This window comes from Limulus polyphemus, unplaced genomic scaffold (assembly GCF_000517525.1).
Source record: "Limulus polyphemus unplaced genomic scaffold, Limulus_polyphemus-2.1.2 Scaffold8229, whole genome shotgun sequence".
In the NCBI taxonomy this organism is placed as follows: Eukaryota; Metazoa; Arthropoda; class Merostomata; order Xiphosura; family Limulidae; genus Limulus; species Limulus polyphemus.
In genome coordinates, this window is record NW_013673839.1 from 20,707 (window position 1) to 27,133 (window position 6,427).

A 6,427-nucleotide genomic window follows, 5' to 3' on the forward strand; every position below is an offset into this window, starting at 1 on the left:
TCTTTATTATTTTGTTTACTCAGTGGATCTGTTCTTGGTCTTTATATTTTTGTTTACTAAGTGGATCTGTTCCTGGTCTTTATATTTTTGTTTACTGAGTGGATCTGTTTTGGTGTTTATATTTTTGTTTGATAAGTGGATCTGATCGAGATCGTAAGATTTTTGTTCACTTAGTGGATCTGTTCTCAGTCTAAATATTTATTTAGTGTTTTCGGTCTTTTTATTTTTGTTTATTACTTCTGGTCTTTATATTTTTGTTTACTAAGTGGATCTGTTCACGGTTGTTGTATTTTGTTTACTGAGTGGATCTGTTCACGGTCTCTATATTTTTGTTTACTAAGTGGATCTGTTCAACGTTTTTATATTTTTGTTTATTAAGTGGATTTGTTTATGGTCTTTATACTTTTGTATACTAAGTGGATCTGTTCACGGTCTTTATACTTTTGGTTGCTAAGTGGATCTATTCGTGGTCTTTATATAATTTTTACCAAGGTGACCTTTTCACGGTGTTTATGTTTGTGTTTACTTATTGGATCTCTTCACAGTTTTTATATTTGTGTTTACCAAGTGGATTTGTTCACGGTACTTACATCTTTCTTTATTAATATTGTTAATATTTTTGTTTACTATGTAATTCTGTTCGCGGTCTTTATATTTGTGTTTACAAATGGATCTGTTCGCGGTCTTTATATTTGTGTTTACAAATGGATCTGTTCACGGTCTCTATATTTGTGTTTACAAATGGATCTGTACACGGTCTCTATATTTGTGTTTACAAATGGATCTGTACACGGTGTTTATATTTGTGTTTACTAATTGGATCTGTTCGCGTTTTTTATATTTGTTTTTATAAATGGACCTGTTCACGGTGTTTATATTTGTGTGTACTAAGTGGATCTGTTCACGGTGTTTATATTTGTGTGTACTAAGTGGATCTGTTCACGGTATTTTTACGTTCGTTTACCAATTTACTAAATGTATATGTTCACGGTGTTCTCCACTGTTTTTCGTTTATCCTTTACTTAGTGGGGTTTTCGCGGTCTTTATATATATGTATATATATAATTTTTACCATGTGGTTGTTCTTGATCTTTATGTTTGTTAAATGGGGTTCTTCACGGTCTTTATAATTTTTGTTTAGTTAGTCATGTGGATTTTCTGATGCTTCAAATTCCAATTAGCTGGTAGTATTGAAAATTTAAGTTACCTGTAAAAAGATAGCATTTAATTTTCGCGAAAAATGAGTTGAAGGAATTAGTTGTTTTCTTATTTTAAAATTAATTTGATTACAATATCCTGTATAAAATTCACGTTTTTCTGTTCTTTTTTTAATGTGCCATTTTTCTTCTTCTCGTGTTTACAAAATGTCGTCGTTTCTGTTTATTTGGTTCGCCCTCTAATGGTTTGGATGTGGACTTGTGCGACTGCCTGGGAAGACTTTGTAGGAGTTCAATCGATCCTTTCTAATTCGAAATTAGAATCACAACACATCGATTAGACGTATGTTACAACAGTTAGATTTGGATCAAAAATAACCCCAATTCCTTCGGATCTCGCATTCTTCTATAATTAGGTCTAGTTAGTATATCCTACGGTATATCTTGTCTTTTAGGCTTAGAATTTTGAACTGCTGTAGCCGTTGTAATAGAAGCAACAGAAACTGGTCACGTTAGCTCTTAGTGTTTAGACCTAATAAAAAAAATTCTCGAAATCCCTAAAACCAGGCAGCTCAGTACTTTTTTTTTTGTCTTCTAGAAACTACCCCTTACTTTGCTTTAGGCAACATTGTGCTGATGTGGATCAATAACTAAAACACGTTTCTTGACAATCACATTAACCTATATAGCTGATTCTCCAAATGCAATGGAAGAAATATTGGTGTGGTAATATTCCAAAAGCTTAAAATATTTTTGTTTATAGTTGTTAGCTACAGAAGAACGCTGTTTATTTGTGAATAGCTGTTTTTAATTGGCTTGAAAAGATTGAACATTTATTAATTTCCTAAAAGAAAAATTCTGTAGTTTCGGTAACTTTATTCAAAATACGTCATCAGAATGCCGATTAATGCTAGAAGGAAAAGCTTAGCGACTTTAATCACTTGGACATAGCATAGTATAGTTCAGCTCGAGGTCCTCGGGACTAGTTCAGTAGTAGAAGACAAAGCTGGTCAGAAATCAATACTCTCGTTCTCGGGAGACTCTGGCATCATAGACCAAGACAAGCTCTAACTCTCCGTATCAGCTGGTGCGCTTCGATAAGGCTGAAGGGTGGGTACTAGGAAAACCTGATATCTGGAGAAGGGGGGGATAAACGGAAAATTGCTGGTATGAAGCCATCTGATTACCATCTCATCATGATGGAACACAAGTAATTCTCGTTAGCAGTGATTTTCTTAAAGTTCACTCAGAAGCAAGCCTTTTTTTTAAACCCAATTCTGTTTCGTTACTGTTGATCACGAACTTTTGGCCATTGAAATTGTTTTTCATTGATATATTTTTTTCCCAGTATTCATCAAACAATATGTATATATTTTTCTACTGTCAAGCAGTCATTCTATGTGATTAATAACTTAAGTTTTACATAAAACGGAATATTAAAACGAAGTTTCGTTGTTTGGAATGTTCTTTTAAACTTCTCTGATCTTTTATGCTGTCAACATTCTGTATTTGAAAAAGCACCTACACTTCAGCTGTTGTTAACTTGGCTCAGGCGTACTTACAGAGAGGAATTGTATTTTTGGAAGGATTGTTACGTCAGAAAGTATCATAATATTTTTGAGTGGTATATGTATAACCAAAAAATATATCGCCGTGAGATTCATTTTAAATAGAAAAAAAAAGTTGCTGTTTGTAAATAATTTTAGAAATGACTGGTTTATAATTTGACGTATGTGTTTAAAAAAATGTTGAGCTCATTTGGAATGATACAGGGTGGGCGAAAGGCCGCTGTACAGTGGGTATTAAAGAAAATATTACGAAGATAATTGTAACCAATTTTGTTATTGTAATAGTTACTGGTATTAAGATTAGATTATATATATATATAAAGTATTGGCATGGGGTAGGATAATCCACTAAAAAAAGCACCACTAGAAAGGTTTTATCTGTAAAGTGTTGGTATGAAATTGAAATAATTACATTAGCGTGGAGATAGAATAATCACTAACATGTCTGAATCAGGGTCATAAAATTAATACAACATTGTTCTTTCGTTAGCGTGTTCTTCTAAATTATCTGGTGAAAATAATCTGACATCCAGTCCAATCAGAAATTAGCTTATCTCTTCTTTTAACTTTTCTATAAGCTTGAGCAATTGTACACTGTCCTATATTGTTGTAGGCCTACGTTGCAGTTGACGTTCTAACCTCCCCAACAATACCAAGATTAACATAAAATAAACTTACTTGTATCAAATATCTCAATGAGCAATAGCAAACACAGATTCAAATACTTCACAAAATATACTATACTGACTGATTCAACTCTCTATCTCGTGAAATAACTCTACATGCTTCATAACTATCATATTTATAATCTAGCTTCGAATGTACAAGAAAGCGATGTCAATTTAGAACACTAGGAGTTATAAGCTTTTCTTGACATGATGCACCCTGTAGCTAACGTATAAATTACAACATTAAAAATATAGTTTATAACAGTAATTTTTTAATAAGGTTAGGATAATCCTTAAGGTAAATAACACTGAGTTTAAATAATATGTAAAGTATTAACATGGGAGTGAAATAATATGTAAAATGTTGGCAAGATGTGTGTGTGATAATGTGTAACACTGTTTCAGGCGATTTTTTTCTAAATTTAAACGTTTATATTGATGTTTCGCCAAAAGAAATGCTGAAGTCACGTGATGAGCGTGTGAAGCCCAACTTCAGTGTCATAGCCAAGGCCCAGCAAGTGCTAAGCCAGCATTGACAAATTCTGGAACTCTAAAGGATCTGAAACAAAAATGGGTTGTTGCATTAGGGGTGGTGCGAAGTGTGAAGAGGTCGAACAAATAATAGATGAGCTCTTAGAATCATACTTTACAAGCAAAAGTACCCGTCCCCAGTGATGGTAAAAGTTTAAGTTAATCTATCAATTTAAATTATTTCTGATCTACGTATACTGCTCACCGTTCAACAATAACATACGGTAAATCTACATTTTTATTATTTAAGTTACGTTAAATTTTGAAATGTGAATAATAGTGTGATTAATTCATAACAATTTAGTGTAGAATATCCTGCTTGTGAAATAAAATTTGGCGTCAACATGCCTGTTCTCCCGTCATTTCAAAAGTGAATGTTGAACTTTGCCTGCGTGTGCAGCTTTTCAAACGGTAGACAGACGAACGCTCGGACAGACACCAGGGTTCGCAATATTTATATAAGATTACATAATTAAGTAAACATTTAGTTTTCAAGGATAAATTATTTGTGTGCAAAGAATGGTGACCTAGCTGGTCGTTTAGAAAATAGTGTTCTTTTCATGTAGTTACAATAATAATAGTAATAAATAAATAGTGTTGAAATAGTGATGTGTTATTTATTCTTACATAAAAATCTGATTTATAAATGACTTGGATAATATTATTACAATTTATTTGTGTAATCTTATTCACATCCTAACAGTTGTTGCTCATGGAAATTGATGATGTATATATAGCGCTTAGACCACTATTATGTCTGTCGTATCCCAACCTGCCTGATGAGTCCTGAATTTTGTTCAAGGGCCTTGTCAGTACTGAATGTGGCAGATGTAGTGTGGTTGATATATTATAACTTATTCAAGTTTGCTTTTCCTTGTGGGTTCTTATGATTATACATTTCTTTGGCCACAGGCTCATGCAGGTCCTGCATGCATACATCCACATAAAGCAACCAGACCAGAGTGCTGTCCGCAGTGTGAGCATGCCCATGTAGAGTTACTCTTTAATGTCTGCAATCTTCATAGAGATTATAATTTGATGATGGAGTTAGCCAGTTAGATCATCGCTGCCGTAAAGTGAAGATACCAGAAGCTTCGGACATACAAGAGAAGTTAGCAAGTAAGTGACTGTTTAGTGTTATTTGTGAACTTACACTTCTTGTTTGTTACATGGAACTTGTACAACTTAAAGTTCAAAAAATAAAACGCTTTTGCTATCGTTATGTACATTTTTTTTGTATTATTTTCTTTAACAATAACCAAAGGAACCTGCCCAATAATTAAAACTGTTACAACACTGATTACAGAGGTGGGACTGTTTTGATTAAAATGTAATTAAGACTGAACTCCAGAATGGTGACACTTGCTTGAAGCAAGTTTGAAAATTTGCTAGAAATGATGAAACTGGAAAGACGATCAAGGAGAAATAGACGAAAATTAAAATTAGATCAAGAAGAAAAAGACAGAAAATTAAAAGATCAAGAAGAAAGAGATAGAAAGTTAAAAGAATAATTACATAAATGACATGTAATATTTATAGAAGAACAATGACTTTTTATTTTATCAAGGAAAATGTTGAAAAAGCCATAGAAGATGTACAGAACTTAATAACAATATCGAAGAATTACAAAAGGACATCACTGAAGTGTGAAAGGGCTTCATCAAGTTCAACGAATGTAAAAAAGGAAATACTAAAGACATAAACGAATTTAAAAAAGTAAAAATAGACACCAGTGCTAGGGCAAAACATTTGGAAACTGTATTGATAATTGCAATTATCAAACCAGACACATCTTTCTCTCTCTCTGCATCTGGTCAATAATTCTAACTTCAAGCAGTATTAACAATGCCGTATGTAATAGGAGAATCCATCTGCTGTTACCACCACATTTCTGATGTTCATGGACTACTTCAGTGTCGTATGGAGTAGGAGAATCCATCTGCTGTTACCACCACATATATGAAGTTCATGGACTACTTCAGTGTCGTATGGAGTAGGAGAATCCATCTGCTGTTACCACCACATATATGATGTTCATTGACTACTTCAGTGTCGTATGGAGTAGGAGAATCCATCTGCTGTTACCACCACATATATGATGTTCATGGACTACTTCAGTGTCGTATGGAGTAGGAGAATCCATTTGCTGGTACCACCACATATATGATGTTCATGGACTACTTCAGTGCCGTATGGAGTAGGAGAATCCATCTGCTGTTACCACCACATATATGATGTTCATGGACTACTTCAGTGCCGTATGGAGTAGGAGAATCCATCTGCTGTTACCACCACATAGATGATGTCCATGGACTACTTCAATGCCGTATGGAGTAGGAGAATCCATCTGCTGTTACCACCACATAGATGATGTTCATGGACTACTTCAATGCCGTATGGAGTAGGAGAATCCATCTGCTGTTACCACCACATATTTGAAGTTCATGGACTTCTTCAGATACATCATTACTTCATCAAGTTACGAGACTTAGTATACCAGTTG

General features: G+C 33.8%; 1 long non-coding RNA gene across 2 annotated transcripts in view; it reads left to right on the top strand.

Annotated features, from left to right (window-relative positions):
* The window catches only part of LOC111083115, a 23,431-nt gene extending 18,387 nt beyond the window's left edge, over positions 1 to 5,044 (top strand). For both annotated transcript variants that reach the window (XR_002608808.1, XR_002608809.1), the window contains exon 3: positions 4,837 to 5,044. This is a non-coding gene — a long non-coding RNA (uncharacterized LOC111083115). The remainder of the gene's footprint in view (positions 1 to 4,836) is intronic.
* The last annotated feature ends 1,383 nt before the right edge of the window (positions 5,045 to 6,427 follow it).